The 23,314-nt window shown below is 42.8% G+C and overlaps 1 protein-coding gene across 4 annotated transcripts in view; it reads right to left on the reverse strand.

The window, feature by feature from the left end:
- Positions 1-23,314, reverse strand: part of LOC124555120 (plasma membrane calcium-transporting ATPase 2) — a 370,405-nt gene that overhangs the window by 185,004 nt on the left and 162,087 nt on the right. For all 4 annotated transcript variants that reach the window (XR_006968519.1, XM_047128924.1, XM_047128923.1 and 1 more), the window contains exon 3: positions 14,736-14,795. The gene's annotated coding sequence lies outside the window, so the exon portion shown is untranslated. The remainder of the gene's footprint in view (positions 1-14,735; positions 14,796-23,314) is intronic.

The following is a 23,314-nucleotide window of genomic DNA, read 5'->3' on the forward strand; positions in this document are numbered from 1 at the left end:
TTGGGGATTAACAACGCATTGCAAAGTTTTAGTTTGATTAATTGACGTAAAAACGGAAATAAGGTACCGATTCAGGTGTTGATAGAGACAAGCACTGGCGGGTACATGATCTCCACCTAGTACGTTGCGTACTGACTGTGAGACGAAGGGATTCTCTAGTAACCTGTAGCAATTTATGTTTCCACGACAAATGTCTATGGTGTTAACTGATTTGATGTGCGAGTGCTGTTTGTGTGATTTGTTTCAAGTCACTGGCGTGGGCACTGTATGCAACGCATTTCCACTGTTACAGTTTTTGAGAAAGGATAGCAAACTTAAGTCGACAAGGTGTTCCTGAAATATTTAGCCATTTGTGGGCAGATGGCTCGGCATACTACTTGTAACCTCTAGCCCGTCTTCTTGAATGTAGAAAACACTTCTGTCCCTGGACTGTAACAGGCAGAACTACACTTAAGATACCGCTGCAAAATAGCGAGTCGATAGGTACCTGGTCGTTTTAGAAGAAACTTTTCCGTGGCCATAAGCGTGCGACAGATGAACATGGAAATTCTAGCACCATAGTGTTTTTGGCGGAATTTGGAGGACGAACAAAGCGGTGGTAAGAACTTAGTGGAAGTAATAAGTTGGTGAAACCATACCCCACTGGCTCGAGAACCTCGAACGGGCACGAGTGAGCCATGGGCAAAGAGCAATCACCGATGGCTCTAAGCAACCAATACTGCAGCATGGACGAGGACATCTGGAGAACGCTGATCGGTTGGAAACTTGTAGAGAGACACTGTTTTGTTAGAGTCTTTGACGCAAGATGTCTCACTAGTCTGATTCTTCGAGATGGTAGACATGCCAAAACGCCTGCCGCTACGCCTGGTCTACGTCGGGGTCTTCAGATTCTGATGATCCCGATCATGTGATCTGCGCTGTCTGCACAACCTTCACTATTATCAACAACGCGCCGTTGCACCAGCCCTCTGACATTTCTTATGCATCGTGCGAAGTGTAAAACACACTTTTAACCCAACATAAACGTGCCTTTAGTGTAGTCCAGGTGACGAACCCTACGAACTCTTGCTTTTTGAGCTGCTTATAGAGATTTTTTCCTCTGTCATCCCAATGTAAATATTTCATCATGTTTATGTTTACTGTATTTCAATGTACGTATTCCCAACAATGTTTCACTGTCTTGATACCCCACATTTCTGTATCACATTCCTACCTTTTCTCTTTCAAAACTGCATGCACACTGACCTTTTTTAATTTGGTACTAATAGGTAGTTTGAACCCCAGTTCAATCAGTTAGTGGAATCATTTAAGCATTAACTACTTCCATACAAATCAATTATTCTAAAAATTGAAGCCCCAATGAACAATTTGTTACATCAGAATATACACTGTCCAGTCACATTAATATGACCATCTGTTAGAAGCCTGAATGGCCACGTAGATTCACTGTGCCTTCCCCAATAACGCGATCACCCAGGAAATGCGCTCCGTCCTGGACCCTTCCGACTATTGTTTGCTTTCACACATTTCACGCCGTACACGCCAACGGCTATCTGTCCGATGGTGTATAAAACGTGATTCATCTGGAAAGGCCACCTGCCTCTACCCTGTGGACGTCCAGATGCAGTACTGGTGTGCAATGTCCAACCTTCGTCGCCGACGAGCAGCTGTCAGCATAGGTGCATGAACTAGGCGTCTGCTGCGGAGGTCCATCACATACGCCGGTTTGGATAGCGACATGCTGCCACGCACGGTATACTTTAACCACAGCGTCACGCGAACAGTTTACAAACTTAGCCATTTCAGAAATGATTCCACCCTTGCCCCCTCCAAAGCCAATGATCCTGCCCTTTCGGGCGCTCAGTTTCCGCATTAAGACTAGGACTGCACTGTTTCGGGGCCCGCACTACATGCTTTATATACCCTCCACTGCTAGTGCTGCCATCTGCCGTCTATGAATTATTGCAGGCTGATGTCGAACGCAGACGATGGTCACAATGTAGCTGGACCGTGTGTTTGTATGCAGACATAAGAAGTCTTAACTGCGAAGAGTCTTCTTTCGTTCACCTTGGCGAATTTCATAAGCGACGTATTTTTATGTGCGTGTTTTAGTGGAGATGACAGGTGACTGCTCCCACGAATAATATTGTGTTTGAATCGTTTGCTTAAGTGAAAACCGTTGCCAGCATTCTTTGTGGCGCACAAAGGAGGGTTGGGGGGGGGGGGGGGGGGGGAAAGAAGAGGAGCAGGAGGGGCACATCTGTGTGTCTCCACCTTGACGGAGGGATCGAGCATAATCATTTCCTATGTTATATATATTATACACACAATGCTAATCGATGCGAAAATGACTTTCCGCCCTTTAAGTTCCAACACTGTGCAACTATAGCATGTGAGGTCGAAACCTTCCGCTGAAACCATCATAGTGGTTACATTTTCTAAGAAAAAAGATATTCTACGGTCGCAAAGTAGCAGAACACGATGTGAGTAGTTAAGACATCGCCACTGTATCTGATTTGCACACTGCTATGTCATTAGCTTCACAATGTAAGATCTGCATTAATTTTGGCTACTCAGAAAATATACACACACACACACACACATATATATATATATATATATATATATATATATATATATATATATATATATATATATATATAAGGTACACAACAGGCTTCTATTTTTCCCTCGGAAACTTGTATACTTGTTTTTCTTCTTTGGTCTCGCTGGCGAATAACAAGCGATATTTAGAATTTGAAGTGTCTCGAGTAACTCGTGTTTAAACACGAGAAGCAAAGTTGGTACGTAACAAGTCTCCATTAGGGGCGGTCGTAGTGATAAGCTCTACTGAGGAACACCTGCGCGCTTTCTGTGAGCGTTCACCTAAATTCAAGCTAAGAACAAACCTCCAGCACATAAACACGTACTCGGGTGACGAAGCAGCACGCTTCCGCGCTGCCTCGTAAGCTGTCGAGTGGAGACGGGAAGTAACGTACGGCGGCGGGTGGGTGATCGAGCCCAGAAGGCAGCGCAGGCGGGAAGCGTAGCACCGTCAGCGTTGCGTCAAAGCTGATAGCAGCACTTGCGTCAGCCGCCGCCAGCACGTGCCCGGGGACCGAATTGACCAGCCTAGTCCCGAGCGCCGCAACCACCCTGTCCGCCATATATTTCCATCGCTGTTTACGCCGCACACATACACGCTTCGCGAGTGTTGATCTACAAGCGACGTGTTATACGATCCTTTGGCGAAGTCCCTGACCCGCCACGAGGATTTCAGAGGTACCGCGAGCGGACGCGTCACCGTCACCGCAGCTCCACAGATGCTGCTGCTGACGAGAAAAACCCTACTTACCTCGCATTACCGGGAACTTACGATCCCCAGATCCAGTGGACACCGCTGCACTCAAGCGGCACATTTCTAAAATGGCGAAAAGAAAGCGGGCCATCTTTCCAGCAGTGACCACCACTCAATACATCCACAACTGATATTCAACCGTGTTCGTGCAAAGTGGCTACAGGAGATTTAAACACGCAATTGACCTTAATGAAGACTCATTACTACACAGCGAGTCTTTTCGCTAGGTTAATAATACTTAAAGTGTTCGATCAGTATACCACTACTTATTACATATTAAAATCCCCTCGCTGAGTTTATCGGTCTTTATAAACGCAATTCTCAGAAACTACTGTGGGGATTCTGATACGGTTTTCATTTAGACACTGACGAGGAAGGTTTCTGTATGCAATTTATAAATATTTCACGCGAACTGGCTGAAGTATTATACTGATTCTCGATTAAGTCGCGCCTCCTGAGGAACTCTTGTCGTGCACTGTTTAAGTCGTTTAAATTATTTCAGAATTGGGAGCTGTTAATTCAGTTACCTAAAGCTGTTCCCTGAACTTCGATCATAACCCTATGCAGTGGCCCGTTAACAAAATTTCCGCTACGCCAGACACGTCGTCCGGCCGTACATACTTCGTGCCACCCGCGCGAGACTGCGTCGGGTCACCAGTGTGCTCATTAAAGCAGCACAGGCTCGGTTTGGGCAAGGATGTGGCTACGCCCTCATAAAAGGAATTAACCCAGGATTTGTATAAATCGATTTAAGGCTCTTTGTTTTCTGTTCATTGGTGCAAAATAAAAATGACCAGCATACAACATCCAATGAGAACCTGACCTTCACAGCTACATGAGGAAATAGAAATTAACAACAGTATCTCCCAACAGTATTTACTATATCATCATCATCATCATCATCATCATCATCATCATCATCATCATCATCATCATCATCTTTATTGGGTATTCATGTTTACTGTGAAGTTGATGTAACATCAGTTCTAATTTTATTGCTCCTAAATTATGAGCCTCTAAATTCGAAGCATGTTTCCCCAGGTAGGAGAAAGGTCACTTATGTTCTACGCAAGTAAGTGACATCTGTACACGTGGTTAGCTAATTTTGAAGATAATTTTCAGAAATCAGAAACAACAAAACTGATTTTAATAACCACGCTTACACCACAAATAATCACAATTTCTGGGTTAACACGGTACAGAGAATACGAGTTTCGAAACAATACATCTACATATAAACTCACTAGCGGACCGTGCGAACTTCCCTTCACCTTCACGGCGCAAGGTACCATATAAACTCAATCATGCACCATCATTTATCCGCACCAATATTCAGTGTTGTGCTTGCGTCTTCCTTTTTTATATAATTGTGTTGAAGTATAATTGTGTTGAAGTCCTAGTCGTGCCCTACACATCCTGTCAGTATGAATAAAATCGGTGATAATTTTTTTCTGTTCCATTAGCTAAAATGGTTCAAATGGATCTGAGCACTATGGGACTTAACATCTGAGGTCAACAGTCCCTTAGAACGTAGAACTACTTAAACCTAACTAACGTAAGGACATGACACACATCCATGCCTGAGGAAGGATTCGAACCTGCGGCCGCAGCGGTCGTACGGTTCGAGACAGAAGCGATCGGCCAAAACGGCCGGCTTAGCTGTAACGGCGCAAGGAAACATGGCTGTCTACGTGCCTCTGTACGCGCAATGATTTTCCTTACCTCACTGAGTCTACGCGGCAATATAAATGTCGCACTATCTGCAAATGACAACGTTCTCTAAATTTAACAGTTCTTCGCATAAACGACGTCGTTCGTCTTCCAAAAATTCTTATGTAAGTTCCCCGAGAGTCACTGTTGCACTGTCGTATCTACCATATCCAATGTTACGACCCTAGCAGCCCGCGTCTGTAACCAACCTGTCTTTGCTGTCTGATGTACTGGACAGACTCCTGAGGCTGTAGTAGTGCTGCAGCGTAGGTCACTCTATCCTCTTGTACGCCATTTCCCTTTCACATACTGTGTCCTTTCCCAGAATCCTTCCAAGAAATCAATTTTTCCTTCGCCTTATGTATTACTGATTTTACGCTTCATACTGTTTCCCATTCCTTTCTTGTATTGTCCCAAAATACTTAAACGTTTCGACAGGATCAATGAGATTGCAACATTTTGTAATCGGATACTATCGAGTTCTCTATAATAGCGATTATATTGCACTTATCGGTATTTAAAATAAACTGCTATTCTTTACTCCAAATATTTCTGCAATTCTTACGATCGTCCAACGACAATACTTTCGTGGAAGAAGAAGCAGCAGCAGCGTCAACAAACAACCAGATAATACTGCTCATCCTATCATTTAAGTAATTTGTGTGTACTGAAAACATTACAAGTCCTACTACGCTTTCTTGGCGAATCTCTGGCGAAAATATTAAACCTAGGTATATAAACGGCCTGCTTCGGCCATCGTATCAAAAGTTATCTTTTTCTTGTGCCTGTGTCCCGCATCGGCGCAGGGTTGGCATTGTTAGTAACGGATTTGGCATGATAAAGAGATGGCCGGATGCCCTTCTTGTAGACACCCCATCACCCCCGGGAAGGAATATGTGAACCCCAACTGCGTAGTAGTGATATTCATGCGAACGTTTTATAAAATTTTGCGAATCGTGTAACTGAGGCGGGACTTTGGTACCAGCTGGGTAATGAAGTGGTGGGATGTGGGAAACCGCCTAAAAACCACATCCAGGCTGGCCGCGGCCATCGTAGCAGAAATGGTTATATATAATCTCTGAATCCAATACGCGTCAAATTGCGTTGTAGCAAGAATTACAGTTATTCCCACGACGTAACATTCGTTCCCTTCGTCGTCTTTAAACTGTAACCATCCAACGTCATCTAGACCGCAGGTTTCGCTACAGATCACTGTCACCCCACTCAACATAAAATAATAATAATAATAATAATAATAATAATAATAATAATAATAATAATAATAATAATAATAATAATAATGTAGAAGCACGTCTATATTCTGTACTCACTGAAAACTTGTGACTTCACCCGTTACAACACAGTCACTTGTCGAAGCCGACGTCCCTTATCGGTATGCTCATTGTATTCCACCTGATGTTACTTTAAGTTTTGTTGATCATTCGCCGTCAACATTAAATGTACTTCGTTTTATTAGACAAATATTCATCGGGCCAACCTCATATTTGGGAAGGTACTGCGTACGGTCATATCTTTGTTAGTGGTGTATATGGAACAGCGGCTAAGGTGTTTCGGATATCTCTAAGACGGAAATTGTTCACTTGCCCCTATTGCTTGTAAGATGTCTTGCGTGAATAGAAATAAAGCTTTTTTCTATCATCTGTGTTGATTCCTTGAGTAACTTGTTTCCAACATGGAATGTCAACGTTTACATATAGTATTTTCCCTAGAAGCCTTCAGAATGATATAAGCTATGTGGTAGGTAATTGTAAGTAACAGAAATATTACCTGCTTTGTAAACGGGAGTGGCCTGCGCTCTCTCCCACCCACGCTAAACTATTCGCTGGCGTTTCTCGATAAACTTGCGCTAGGAAAGGGGCTAATTCCATAGCGTATTGAGCGTAAAATTAGCGAACGCCGTCAGGGTCTTGTACCTTGTTTACTTCAAGTAGAATTAATTTTTTTCAGTGCCTGTACTGCTTGTACCAGTAGTGTTGGCATCTGTATCTTTTTGAATCTGTAGACGGGTCGCTGTTGACGTGGTAGTATTTTCGAACATTACATTTTAAAATGCGAAATTTAATATTTCTGCTTTGCCTATCGTCTGTAGTTTCATAACTAGACAGAGCTACGAGACCAAAGGAAACTAGATGGTTCCAGAGACCTTTTACTTTGCCACCCTAGCACAGTGGCTTTGCACAACTGATTGAATAAAGCACATACGCTTAGGTTTAAGGAAGGATCCACCGTTTCGTTCGATGCTGAAGTGGTATTCCAGTACAGTCGGAGAGCATCTGCAAAGTTATTCGAGTTTAGGGCGAATACCTAGTGGGCTAAAGCGTGAATGGGAATTTGGATTGGCCGGCCGAGGTGGCCGAGCGGTTCTAGGCGCTGCAGTCTGGATCCGCGCGACCGCTACGGTCGCAGGTTCGAATCCTGGCTCGGGGCACGGATGTGTGTAATGTCCTTGGGTTAGTTAGGTTTAAGTAGTTTCAAGTTCTAGGGGACTGATGACCTCAGAAGTTAAGTCCCTTAGTGCTAAAAAAAATTAAAAAAATATATAAATTGGACTGAGGAGGGAGGCGAGCCAGAGCAGTCGACGCAGTTGTGCAAAGCCACTGTGCCAGTGGGGGCATACTCGTTAGCGGATCTGCCTAGTGAGTAGGAGACCCGGGTTCGAATACCAGCCTTGGTAGAAGTTTTTATTCGTCACTTCATAAGCGACACATACAGTCTACATACATACATCATAGATCTACAAGAGACTGAATGCTAAGTATGGATCCACTATGACTTCGCCTTTGATAGATATGACTGAAAATTATTTGAGATTTCACGCATGGCCGTTCCTGCAAATGCATGAGTTTCTATCAAGTTTTTTTAATCACCTTCCCTGCACTCTCGCAGCGAGTGTATGGTAGTCTGTTCTCGAAACTTTCTCCGTATGCTGCCATTACGTCAAGGTGGGTCTTCGCTGTCTGTATTTTACTTGATACGTCCTTTTCTAGATCAAAATGGTTCAAATGGCTCTGAGCACTGTGGGACTTAACATTTGTGGTCATCAGTCCCCTAGAACTTAGAACTACTTAAACCTAACTAACTTAAGGACATCACACAGATCGATGCCCGAGGCAGGATTCGAACCTGCGACCGTAGCAGTCGCGCGGTTCCGGATTTAGCGCCTAGAACCGCTAGACCACCGCGGCCGGCTTTTCTAGATCGCGGTTGAAGATTTCTTCGAGCTACGATCTCAGTTCTGAGTTTGTCGGATTTGAACATATTTTTAATGTGTCTCGACTTGATTTTTACTGTGTCAGGTCAACGACACACAAACTTTATTGTATTTTTGTTTTCGTAACAACATGGTCGCTTATACCTCTCTCACACTCAAAAACTATGGTCTGTAGGCAGGACGTTTAGAAAGCTTTTACATATGTTGGTGTGTCAATATTCGCATATCAGACTCTAGCAAAAAATTATTTCCTGGTCGACTCACTCCTTTAACAAACAGCAGCGCACGACGTGTTAAGGATAGACAGAAATAATTAAATTTGTTGTAATTGTGATGCGCTAAAAGCTATGGTAAAATGCTGATTCTTGAGATCGCTTCATTATGTCACTAGTCAATAGTTTCGGAAGTTACGAGCGTTGGCCAAGCGAAAGTACAACTTCGTAGCTAACCTGGGTTCAGCTTGAAATTGAGGTAGCCGGGATAAGGAGGTCGGTGTAAATTGATATTGTTAAGTGTAGCGGCGGCAGCAGGGCCTACCCGCGGCTCGAGGTGGGCCCGCCCGGATAAAAATAGCAGTAACTCCGTGCCAGAGGTAAACCGAGAGCCGAGCGCTGACTCTCAGCAGCGCCACGTACCACCCGCTTTATTGCATTTCTGTCTCGCCTGCCGGAATTTTATCTGCTACAATACGTGCCAAATTTAGCGCTTGCGATAAGAACCGCCGCGTCGTAACTATTGAAAGCAACAATATGAGGGAGGAACTTGTTCCTTGCACCGTGTGTGAAATTAATGTATTACCGGCCAATAATGCAGCTTTTTATTCTTACGGAAGTATTTCTAGCACAAAATTTTCAGTAACTTCTCTGTTAAATGTATCTAATTTTAGTGGCATACGTGTTGTAAGTATATTAATTGTACAGATAAATTTTGAGCGTGATCAATTTTCATTCTTCATGCAGCTGGAATATCACGTTCTAACATCGGTCGCACGTTTAACCTGTGTGCCGGACACGGATTGAGGACAGTTTTGGCCCAGCACCGATGAGATCTTTACCTTCACCGGCTGTTCTGAGAGATAACTTGAGCGACATTGTGAGAAGCCTCTGTGGGTGATTGGGAGGTTAGGGAGATCCGCTGAAGGTGGCTCACCTGGAAGACGACGACCCATGCAAGCTGTCACTTTGGTTGCTACAGTCCTAACAGTATTTTATCCTCTAGCATTCCGTTAGTGTGAAGAATGTCAAAGCAAACACTTAAGGTAACCCGCAACTGTACTTAACAAACGCTTTCAACATCACAATCTCTCCGTATGTAAATTGAAGTCAGTCACGTCCGTCTATATACGCAAGCTAATCAATAGACACACATTCACGAGGAAGGTTTCTGTATATGAATCTTAAATATTTCGTCCAAATTGTCTGAATTAAGTGAATTAAATGTGGGACAACGATGTCATTGCCACCTAACTAACAGTCGCCCTAGCTCGAGAGAGCAGCAGTGCCTCGACAACACGGTGTGTGAACTAGTTTACATCTGGCGTGGTGGTCTAGCAGTATAGCGTGTGGCTGGAAACAAAAACAGGAAACCAAATTGTGGTTGGATCACTTTTATCGCACTGTCTTTCAACCTAGCATTCACCTCTCAATGAGTTGGAGATACGCATTTTGAAATACAATTTCGGACTGCCAGCTTCTGAATCACTCAGATTAGCCATCCCAATTCTCACTTTTAATTCACTGAAAATTCTTCGAACGATCAGTAGTAAGTTCCTGAACTTTGAAGCACTGTAATAAATATGACAAATAACGGAAAGGTAACCACCTTGTCAGGTTGTTATGTGGTACTTAAAATTTTAACTAATCTGATATTTTTAACCAATAGTTTCCCTGCAATCTTTTTGGAACAATTGCAGAGCGAAAAAGCATGCGAATCCAAAATGTGTCGTTTTACTTTTTATGCTACAATAAAGTTTTCCGAAAAACTTTATCTTTGTTTCGTTTACGCACATTGCGTTCTTTCAGCAGTGCAGCAGATGACTTAACTTTAAGCTTTCTGCTTTCCTTGAATCAAACCTAGACGTGGACACGATTCTTTGCATGGTACGGCGAAGTAGTCTGCCATAGAGTGTCGAAGACAAAGAATTGCTGCAATGAGACTCAACAATGCATCACAGTGCGTACCAAGTTTCACAAGAGGAGTTCCGTAGCGCGAGCTGAATATGTAGATCAGGCGTGATTCGCATACATTATTTACATTGGTTGTAAACGTATCACTTAAATCACAATGTGCTCCCATCATTGCTGTAACAGGTCTCTCAAAACGCCAGGAAACTTACCTGCCGTTCGGTGCTTACATCGCGTAGGTTATGTGAAATTGATGATTGTGTTTGAAATTTGTTTTGAACTCTACGCAGCGGCCCGCAAACAAAATGTGCTACGCCACCCGAGTCGTCTGGCCGTAGATACTTAATGCTACCCATGCGAAGTCATGTCTGTCGCTGGTAGATTCTAACAAGGGAGACCCCCACCGCACTCCCCTCAAATTTAGTGGCAAGATAGCCCAATTGGTAGCCAGTCAAAACCTGAACACTGATCAAGCTTGAAAACAGGAAAAAGGTGTACTGAACTGTGGGAAAAAAGGAGGAGAAATAGAAACAGTGAACGCCCAAAGGTTAATGTGTGCAACATCTAGCGAATTTGAATAGTCAGGGCGTCGTGTTGTGTGGTCACGGTGTTGGACTCCGAAGAGGAAGATCCGTGTTCAAATCTCCCTTGTGCCCCTTTTTTTCATGATATTATCATCTATCCGTCCGGTCACTGACGTGTCTATTCGCTGTATTCAAATCTGCGTCTGTGTCGTGGTTAACGTCCGTCTGCTACAGCGAAGTGTAAGGAGGGCACCTCCAGACGTACGTAACTCGTATTTGCTCTACCCAAGTACCACGTATTATGACTCTTGCGTTCCGTTTTGGAAGGTTTGGCTCTTTAATTCCTTTGTTGTAACACAGTTCACACCCGTTTGTGCGTTGTTTTCACTTCTTTGAGACGTCTATGCGGCATCCCGTTTAATATGTGGTGATAAATTCAAATTTGTATCTGTTGGCGGATGTGACATCATGCTGTGGGTGTGGGAAGGAGTCAGAGCAAGGAGAAGAATTATTCCGCTTTTGGCGGCCATGAGGGCAACATGTTCTGTAGTATACGAATCAATGTGTTATAATAAACGAGTTCAGTATGAGTGGAACTTCAACGTACCGCGACAGAAATACCCAACAATTTGAAAGTAGTTACCACTTATTTCAGAACTCTAGCAGGGCTTACGTTGCAGAAATTCCCCTGAACGTAAAATTAGAAAGCCATTTTGCTTGTGTCTTGTCTGCCAAACTCATTTTACTCGTGTTTTCAAGTTACTGTTTTCTGCAGATTACGGAAAGAGAAAAGTGTGACAGGAATTGAAGGCTGAAAAAAAGTGGTATATTCCTCTCCTGGGGCGGGTGGGGGGCTACGTGATCATGATCTCATTAAGAGCACACCCTGTCCTCTAAGGTACGGCCACGATTGCGCTAAAGAAATATACCACTGTCTGTAAAACATAGTTGGGCAACTATAAAGATTATCCTCAATTCGCGATCTTTGAGATCAGCACGTGGTAGAAACACGGAGCCCCACTGAGGGATTGAACAATGCAATACAGCGAACATGTGCTTTACGAAACATGTTGAACTCGAGACGATAGGCACACGCAAGACCAACGCACCTGAAACTGGAAGACATCAGTCGACGTCATATAGCACGTTGAATGTCAACTCTACTGGAAATACAAAAACATTCAGTCCCACCAAGAGAACCTCAAATATTTGCTGTAAGTAATATTCAAGTTACAGCAGCCTTTTAAACTACCGACAGGGACCATCAGGATCCATACTTTGATTTGCGCAGTGGATACAAGCACTTTGCTACCAGTTATGGTACCCTGCTATATACTGTCTTCACTGCCCGCTGATGCCTGCGCTATTCGTAACAAATTACAACGTCGATCTTATTTCAGTTTGCTTTTATTTTCAATAGATTTGTTTGAAAAATTTGGTGATAGGTTCAGCATTTTGTTTGCAGTAACCATGTAGGTTGATTCAAGGACGTTCCAGACATTTGTACTACTGATGTTTCCTAGAGTATTTTTAGGTGTCAAGGCGCAATGAATAGTTCTGTTACCATGAACAGGCGTACTATTTTAGCGTTATTTAAATATTGACCTCCATTTGGAAAATAAAGCAAATACTGACAATGATATGAAGTACCGAGACACATACAACCCATTCTAGGCGATAAAATGCAACTGAAGCACGGATCGCGAATTTCATGTTTGTGAACAAAATAGGTGCAGTGGATCGTTAGTTTAAGTTCTTGAAATTTGCTTTTGAAAGTAGCACATAGCCCCGTCAGTCCAAGACATCCGAGATTGTAATAGTAAAATTAGAGAAATGTTAAGATGGTTGTTTTTAATGCTTCAGGTGTTCAACATTATCTCCCCCCCAATGTAATAAAATACACATATGTTCACACAACCACGTGGAACAGTCAGATAAATCCTCCTTTGGGATGATGTTCAACTCGAGCATCGCAATGGCATGAATTTCGGTTGTGTCGCCAAACGTTGACCATTCAGACGAATTTCTGCAATGTGTCGTTTTGGGGTAGGTTCGTATTGATAATAACAAGTCTTGTTGCTCGTGATGATTTTTCCAGAAAAATTCATTTCCATGAAGAAGCGACAGGCGTTCATGCGTCGTTTTTGTTCAGTTGTCAGGGTGTGCGGGACATTTTGCACCTACTCTCGAGACTCTGGGAATGTCTAACAATTCGGAGACGTTGCTCCACTGCGATTTGCAACACCGTTGGCACTGCGGCCGCACGTCTACTAAACACTGCCTGCTCACAACTGACTGGTCACAACTGACTGGTCGGATACACTTATTAGTTCCAGGTGTCTTCCGAAGAAAAACTTGCGTATTTCATATGCCGAGATATATGATCAATATTACTTATCCTATTAGTTATATGTCAGTGATATGTTCAGAAGAGACCGTTGCTTACACGATGACACTCATTAAGACTGTTTTGCAACTTTTCCGAAGTTTAGAACCGATGCGGGTCCGTCTATAAACGTTGTATTCCTAATCAGTGGTGTAATTTGTCACGTAATTGTGTCGTGCGCCACACATCGCTAGAGGTGCGTCGATTCCGGTCGCGGAACGCTACAGCATTACCCAGGAACAAGTCAAAGAATTCTTCAATGTCGCGAGTTACTGCTGTTTGTAGTTTGGAACATGTCAGAAGAGGCGTACTTGTAGCTTTTGGAATATATCTATTGCATTTCACCTCATATACGAACATAGAAGTAGAAAACGCCCGGGTTCATTGAGCGCCGAAAGGATTTCTTTGTGATACAGTGTAAAATCTACTTTGGTATCGGTTTTGAATGTTAATGCCTTCCTTATGTTTATTTCTCGTGGAACTTTAATAGTTTTAGAACGAAGTATAACTGCATTTGAACTAGGTAGGGGCGTAATAGCAGCGAGAGTTTCACTATTTACTACATGCTTTCACCAACACTTTCGAAATTAAGCTCTTTAAGAGCAACGTAGTGCTCTACATTCATATTCTCTTGCTCTTTGGAACTAAAGGGGACCATAAAGTTGCCAAGAGATCACTGAAGCCAACCCATTTTACAAGTTCGTCTCCTGCTAATGATAAATCAATAGAAGCATCCGTAGCCTACATCTCCGTAATTACTCTAGCATTCACAATAAAGTGCCTGGCAGAGGCAACAGACCAACACCAAATGGTATTAAAGAATGTGTGATGCATATAATTATAGCTACACTGACCATTATGTGACAATAGATTAGGAACGCTACTATATCATGAATGTTAAGTGTAGTATGATGACAGCTAATAAGTGCGTTGTGCACAGTTGTTTTTAAGACGGAGCTGCTGCTATGTGCCGGCTCCTCTTCGAATTTACCGGGATTTATGCTTTGTCTGAACGGCTTCCGACGCTGAAGATTCAGCTTGACGGCTCATATCAAGAGCCGTTAGGTATGAATAATCTTGTGCCAGATTTGACGAGAAACGGAGATCGCTGATTACGGAAACCCACATGCCTCAGCGCGCGTTGCCTGCAGCGCATACTGGGCGTCACGCCTGATATTTCGTATTCGTTTCTTGAGGCACCGACAGTATCGGTTGCGGCACAAGCAGTACGCGCCTCTGATCTGGCCTACCTTACGCGATTTCTGATTTCCAGGTTGCTGGCCTCATTACGGAGTTTGGGTGAACAGAAATACTGAACCAATCAGAAAGGAAAGCACTGAGGTGAGTCTTCGTCTCTCTTCAACACTACGACATTGAGCAGCGACTTACAACAGATACTCACCCCTGATCTTGTGGCAGCTAATCCTTATCTTCGAGTCATCGGGAAATTGTGTTTTGGAATCTGAAACAAATACATAAAAACTAGATTACAGCACGACAGCAAAACAGTTTCTGCTAATTGATAAAAGTCCACGCGGGATATCTCGAAAGGTGATTTACACACACACACACACACACACACACACACACACACACACACACACACAGAGAGAGAGAGAGAGAGAGAGAGAGAGAGAGAGAGAGAGAGAGAGAGAGAGAGAGAGAGAGAGAGAGATGTATATCATGATAAAAGCCTTAAACAATAGGCATGGTAAAAGAGGCTGCCTCATTTCCTAAAAATAAGGACTGGCTCGTCCGAGCACTGTGTAACCTTGCTAGTTTTACATTTTCTCCTCTTGAGCTGTAATGAATAGGATAGGAGTTATAGAATTTCCATCTTTACCATTTGTTAACAAATGAAGCTATATGACCCACACTGAAAGAAGGGTATATAACGCTCTATCGACATTTTGTGCTACTACGAGAGTACAGGTGTCATTTGTTGCAGTTATATACAAGGTTTGTCTGAGTACTAACCGGAGCCGGCCGCGGTGGCCGTGCGGTTCTGGCGCTGCAGTCCGGAACCGCGGGACTGCTACGGTCGTAGGTTCGAATCCTGCCTCGGGCATGGGTGTGTGTGATATCCTGAGGTTAGTTAAGTTTAATTAGTTCTAAGTTCTAGGGGACTTATGACCTAAGATGTTGAGTCCCATAGTGCTCAGAGCCATTTGAACCATTTTTGAACTAACCGGATTAGTGACGTAAAGTTTGCTTATTAACTACTTTTCGTTACCGGCTTAAAAATAGTTTCCTCCAAGAGTCTTACACCGCTCGATGCGAGTTTTTCACTGTTCAAAAATGATGTTGGAAGTTTTCTTGTGATAGCACGTTCGTCACCGTCGCTTTCTCTTACACAGCTTAACGGTTTCAAATCTTGTTCTTTCCAGTGCCGATTTCATCTTCGGGAATCGAAAACTTAACACAGAGCAACATCTGTTGATTATGGTGTATGTTTCACCACAGGAATTCCATGCTTACCCAGAAACACTTAACAGGCGTACGTTTCTTGGGCATAATTTTTCTACAAAATTTTCTTATACTAAACACTTTCTTATACTAAACACTTTCTTATACTAAACACTTTCTTATACTAAACACTTTCTTATACTAAACACTTTCTTATACTAAACACTTTCTTATACTAAACACTTTCTTATACTAAACACTTTCTTATACTAAACACTTTCTTATACTAAACACTTTCTTATACTAAACACTTTCTTCCGAAATTTGCAGAACTGTTTCTTTGACGGCCTCACAAATAATAAACCGACGGCAATTCTGATTAAATCCCCGTTTTTTCAGCGTTTCCCTCCGTTGGTGACGCTGAAGGTCGCCCTAGATATGACTAATCTTCAACCTCTTGTAGTCCCCATTTGAACTGCTTTAACACTGAAAAATACCTCGAGTGTGTGAAAGACATTGATCAGTCTACCCTTGTTTCACCAAATAATAGGCCTGTGTGGCGGACTTTCCAAGTTTCGCATCGTATGTTGCTATCTCACCTTTTTTCGACGTGCTCAGCATACACGGTCAGACTCAAAAGAACGCAACAGTCCGACTGAGTGGAATGGAGAGATGTCACACAACCCGCCAATGTAGCTCTTTATCTCACGGCCCATGCTGTTTAGCTAAAAGAAATAACCGTATTGATTTTTAACGAACCTCGTGCAAAAGGTAACTTCGCTATTTATGGTAGACAACTGACTAACACCAGGCTGGAGTATCTGATTTCCTCTATTACAGATATCATTCCCCATTCAACCAAAACACTTGGCAGTGAAGTAATGGCACGCATGGATCGAATCATTGCTGCACTACACACGTATAACCTCTGCACATGTTCGGCATTTTATTAATTAAACCGAACTTTAAAAGAAAGAGTATTTTATTTTATTTGCTAACTAGTTTAAATCAGTAATTACTATTCTCATATCAATCTAGAAGACATCAGAAGAATGTGTAAAGGTGAAAGCATTACACCAAGATTAGAAATCATGTTGTATGTGCTATGTGACAGACCCACGAGATACGAAAAAGAATATAGTCTTAAGCGAACTGTAATTGCATAAATAAAGTTCCTGCGAAGACTTACGGCAAAACAAAGGCACAAACTTACAGCGTGACTTGTAGTGCGTCTGCAATGTCTTCATGTTGTGCTTTCAACTGCGGCACGCACGTACACGCCAGAGCAGAAAGCAGCACTTTCGCCAGGTCTCTCTCTCTCTCTCTCTCCCCCCCTCCCCTTACAACACACACACACACACACACACACACACACACACACACACACACACACACACACACACACACGTGTGCGTGACAAAGGAAGAACTAGAATCAACAGTTGATTACCATGACTCCTAAGCACGGTCGTACATAGAATTAATGGTTAATATTCTGTAAATCGAAGGTGGATGGGGGAAGGAAAGGAACTTTTGATGCCAGTTGCATCGGAACTTTATGTGGAATCAGCAGCGTCGAGTGAAAATGTGTCCCGGACCGGGGTTCGAACCCGGGATTTCCTGTTTCCTAAGCAGTTGCATTAACCACTGCTCTTATGGACACAGAACTCACAGCAAATGCGCAGACGACCTAGGCACGCCTCTCGGCTGACCCACACTCGCACCTAACGCCGCCTATCCATAGTGCCCATCGATGTCCTCCATGACCACTACCTTCGAGATTCTTACAGGAGGTCGAGCGTATTGGTGTGTCCGCACTGAAGGTGGTGCATTCATTCATTGCCCATCGAGGTGAGTCCATTATATGAATGCGTGGTTTCGTCCGAAAGAACAGACACCACGCACTGATATAATTATTGCTAATAATTTCTTCCAGTGGGGTACCGCTTTCACTTATATATTTTTTGTGTCCGCTAGACATTTCCGAAGTTAATTACTGACAAACATTTTACCAAATAAAAAACTATTACGATCGAAAGGTAGTAGTATTAACTTGCAAGGGAAAGGCGTGAGAGACAGACAACCGATTCGGTTCTTATTTGACAGGTCGTTTGTGTGTAACCTGAAACAAAAGATTAAACTATTTTGGCTAAAGATAACCCCCGTTTTTGAGGAAACCATCCCCGAAGTTCATGATGCGCAGTCGATTCAAAACTTACCATCGATGGGTAATTGAGACTTCAGCGTTTTAATCATATAATGGGGCCACGAATGCATATTTTCCTAAAAATCAAGGAAATAAATTTTAGCTACTGCCGCAAATGTACTCGTAATGTAAGCGCCATTTCAGCATAAGCGGCGATGTCGCAGCAACCAAAGCATCTGCCTGGGGAGCAGATAACCGATGTTACATTCCCACACGAGTTTTGCAGTTTAACATTTGTATATCTTCGGTTTCGATATTTGTAGTAATAGGAGGGTTAATAAGCTAAGTAAATTAACAACAAGGTAGGCAAATGGATTTCTCAACGAACTTGCATTCGCAAAGGATTAAAAATATAATCCTGGTCGCTTCGCAATGGCTCTCTAACTCTGTTACTTGCCCTCAGTTTCCTTCGAAGAACACTCCAAACAAATATACTCGCAGCATCAAAATCATCCAATGAATGCAATCTCAGCGCAACTACATCGTACCTTCCGAAGATTCGGCGCAAAACAGACTTCGTTTACACTTTTTTGGGGGAATTTTTTATGCATACCACGCGTACGTAAATTGGTGCTGAAAGGTTATCATCGGTATTGTATCCGTGCGGTTGTGTAATTCCCACTAGGTTTCCAGAAGCAGATAGCCATTTTGAAGTCTCGAAATAAAGTTTTTTTAGCTTGGTAATAAAAATGAACGGCTGTCACACTTGTACGTAGTTTGGCGATATTACTTCTACCGTGCAAATCTGTTAACTATCGTGATCTGTTAGTACATCACAATACACGACAGTATTTGTCATCCTCAGCAATCCAATGTCAGACAACAATATGGGTTTAAAATGTAACGAAGACATGTTTTATAACCGAGTCTGGCGATTTCCTAGATTTTGAGCAAGTGACGTCAACATTTTTTTAACGAGTCAGTTATACGTTTGAGCTGTTCAACACGCCGAGGGTCAAGTTAATTAGGTTCTTATAAGCACAGGGAAAACTTTAGCAAACAATTTTCCAGACGCTGTGATGGAATAACCACGCCATGTACGAATGTGAAAGGAATTGGTTTTTATCCATTATGCGATAACGTGGGTAGTCTTACTCGCAAATTTTTTCCTAAACGAGGTTTAAAATTTTTGTTCTTTACTAACCCAATTAGTTTGAGACATTTGCCCACTTTGTTGCAATTTCTTATTGATTTACTTAATGTATTATCCCTCCTATTACTACGAATTTCGATGCAAAATATATGCAAATGAAGAAAAAAATACTGAATACCTCTGGGAACGTAACAAACGTCCTCTGCTCCCCATTAAGATGCCTTGGTCGCTACGACAGCGGCACAATTGTTAAATAGCGTATATCTTATGGATACATAAGCTGCAGTCTTAACAGTTTTTCATCAATTTCTAGGAAAATGAGGGTTTGTGGACCCCAAACATGATGAAAAATGCCCTATTTCTAATAACGTATCGATCACACCTGTCGATTACGCGTCGTGAATATTAGGGGCGGTTTTCTTAAAAACGAAGAGATGTTGAGTCAATATATCACGTCGTCCCATTTTAGGTTTTACACAAGTGAGCTCAAAATGTGCAGAACCGGGTGGCTGTGTCTGAGGCCTACCGCTTGTTAGTGTAATTTCAAGCACCTTCATCGAAGCAGCTTCATTCTTACGTCTCGCTGCAGCGGGATTACAGTATCGCCTTCACTTTGGATCTATGAAGTGAATGAGTCTAATCCGCTAACATCCAAACATCGCGAATGCGAAAAGCGTTAAAACACAAGCCACAATGGTTCACAACATTTGTACAAAGCGCTTAAAACCGCAGTGAATTTGACAATTTTCTGCTCTGTGAAACCTTTCGCTGCGCCTTCTATACGAAAAAACCACACAAACTCACTCGAAAACACAAAAACAGTATCCGTGTAAGATGATACAACAATACGTAAATACGCCTGGTTGCTAAATTAGTGTCTCGCAGCAAGGCCGCCTTGCTATTGGTTCAAATGGCTCTGAGCACTATGGGACCCAACTACTGAGGTCATCAGTCCCCCAGAACTTAGAACTACTTAAACCTAACTAACCTAAGGACATCACACACATCCATGCCCGAGGCAGGATTCGAACCTGCGACCGTAGCGGTCGCGCGGTTCCAGACTGTAGCGCCTAGAACCGCTCGCGCCTTGCTGTTCTTCCCCAAATGTTGTAAAAGGATCAGTTTCGTCTCTAGAGTGGTCAGGCGCGTTTTCTCTCGTGTTTCGGCAGCTATCCGTAATTTCGTTTTTGGAATGTGTATAATGAGTGGGCTAAAGAATACTGCTTATTATATCTCTCATGCGACGCCCACTGTCGTTGGAGGGGGTCGGTTTGTTTTCTATTATGGACAAAATGTTTCTTAACGCAGAATTTCACGTACTCCTTCGACAGAGCGGTCGAATACTGCTGCAGTGCGATATTCGCTTCATCGATCTGTATTAACAGACAGCAGAACGCGAAGAATAACCCGTACTCCACCAGTCACTGGGCGGCAGCAGTCAGTGTAGGCCAGGGTGTCCTTCGCTGCTGGAGTACTGATTATTCTGCATATTTTAATGCCCGTGTTAATAGAAATCGCTAAAACGAATGTCGCACTAATTTGGGAACGCTCTGTCGAACAGTCACGTAAAACTCCATTTTAAAAATTTTATTTGTAATGGGAAACAAACGGAGCCTTTTTACTGACATTGGGTTTCGCATGCGGTATTTGTTAGTACTGACTGCAGGTACACATTGCAAAAACCAAATTACAATCATCTCCCGAAACAGGAAATGCGTCTGAAGTCTCTCAGGGAAGGGATATATATATTTTAGAGGCCACTTATAACGGTTATGAGCTTCTTCGCTGTAGGAGCGGCGTCCACTATTGCGTAAGCTTGCAGCCCTGGCGGCGGCCGGCGGCCGGCGCCCACCGCGGCCTCCGACGATCCAATTAGCGGCCTTCGGCAGCCTTACAACGCGACACGCCACCTTCGCGTCCAGAGAAAAAAGCAGCCGACGCCACACCACCCTCTGCAGTCCGACTACGCCATTCAGATGCACCCACCTGCAGTCTAATCCAATTTTAACGACGGAATTGCAGTGCAAAATCTACATTTATTACTACTGTATTCCTATTACACTGTTATACTTACAAGGGAACCTCCCCATCGCACCCCCCTCAGATTTAGTTATAAGATGGCACAGTGGATAGGCCTTGAAAAACTGAACACAGATCAGTCGAGAAAACAGGAACAAGTTATATGGAACTATGAAAAAAATATGCAAAATATACAAACTGAGTAGTCAATACGCAACATAGGCTACATCAAGGATAAAAAACTTCCTGGCAGATTAAAACTGTATGAACTGTATGCCCGACCGAGACTCGAACTCGGGACCTTTTGTCTTTTGCGGGCAAGTGCTCTACCATCTGAGCTACCGAAGCACGACTCACGCCCGGTCCTCACAGCCTTACTTTTGACTGTATCTCGTCTCCTACCTTCCGAACTTTACAGAAGCTCTCCTGCGAACACGGTCTTTCCGTGTGTAGACCGTCAAATCCATAGGACGGACAGATAATTGTCTGAAAATAAAAAATTAAAACTCTTCACTCGAGGGAAGACTTGAACCAAGGACCTCTCGTTCCGCAGCTGCTCACGCTAACCACGGAACCACGGCGCTCCTGAGCTCACATTATCCTTAATGTTTCCTATCTTGCGCATGGATTACTCAGTTTGTATATTTTGCTCATTTTTTTCATAGTTCCACACAACTTCTTACTGTATTCTCGATTGATCTGTGTTCAGTTTTTCAAGGCCTATCCACTGTGCCAACATATAACTAAATCTGAGAGGGGGTGCGATGGGGAGGTTCCCTTGTTAGAAGGTCGCGTTTCAATATTCGGTCATGGCACACTTCGAAATTTATATATTTTTCCGGCTATCATCTTGCCACTGTTAGCCAAGACTGTCAGAGACGAAGCTAATTTGCCCCACAGATTTTCGCTAGCTAAAGACAAAATGTCAATTTAAATAACTTTTCATTCTGTTTTATCAGTATCTGTCTAACGTTTTCAGACAGTATAACAAAAACGTCCGCAATTAGTGTCAGCAGCAATATCCCATAAGATGGAGTGTAAAACGGAAAAATGCACACTGGTCCTTACCCTTCAAGATATCTATGTTGAAATTTTAAGATTTTATTTCCAGTGAGGTAAAATTTCCTTACACGAATCAGCAGAAACAATGCTGCTACTGTAAGAACAGAGTATTAGGAGCACCACCCTAAAATTTTCTTAGTTCACACTATACTTAGTTCAGCCGTAGTGGACACGGTGGACCTCCACACATTCTTCAGCATAGTATAGGTATGATTCCACTCCTAACGTTCCACAAAATCATATTTTGGCATTAATCTGCTGAAAAGAATTACTTGTACACACTCTATAGAATATAGACAGAGGGTGAAGTAAGGGAAAATAGTTATTTTTAAACTTTTGTTTTTATTTTACACTGGAAATTGTTAATTAGCATTGTAGCGCTCTTACAATTTTCTCCCTCTAATTCAGTATTTCACACATTTTGAAAAGATAACAAACCATGCATATTTTGTTCCATTTGCAGTACTGCCGAAACAGCTTGAACCGTCTGACAAGGATATTCGATGTGGACATTTATAGTTTGTGTGTGTTAACAAAAAAGTATGATACGAATACACGTAACGAGTGACAAAACGTCTGACTGCATACTTTCTCTGAGTATTCCAATGATGGAATCTTGTCGGTGACCAGCCAAATGATGTCTTGTTGCAACGTTTCGATTCTTTTCGTACCCATCATCTTAAAGCCTGAAGATGATGGGCACGAAACTAATCTAAACGTTGCGGCAAGAAGAAATCACTACTCGGATGATCTCCCGAGAAGATTTCATACGTCAAAAGGTATTTTAATTCGGCTAACCTTTCCAGGGACGAAAGTTTTTATGTATTCAAAATACAAGAGGGTTATTCGTTAAGTGGAATCCGATCGGTCCCCAAATGGGAAACGCAGTGGAAATCAATAAGGTTTTATTTGCAGCATATAGCTACACCTTCCAACTGCTTCTCTACATAATCGCCGCTTCGTCTTCAGACATCTGTTGTAACGATGTACAAACTTTCCAATACCCTTTCACAGAAGGCGCCCACCTGTGTTTTCTGCAAATTCTCTACGATCGTCTGCAGCTCATTGTCTGTGCGAGAACGTTGTCTTCGCAGCCAGTGGTTCGTGTGTGCAGGATGAACGTCAGAGGGACCAAGTCCAGGTTTTACAGTGGATGATCAAACACTTTCCGCCGAAGACACTGCACGGTCGTCCTC

The sequence above is a fragment of the Schistocerca americana genome, chromosome X (assembly GCF_021461395.2).
Source record: "Schistocerca americana isolate TAMUIC-IGC-003095 chromosome X, iqSchAmer2.1, whole genome shotgun sequence".
Taxonomy (NCBI): Eukaryota; Metazoa; Arthropoda; class Insecta; order Orthoptera; family Acrididae; genus Schistocerca; species Schistocerca americana.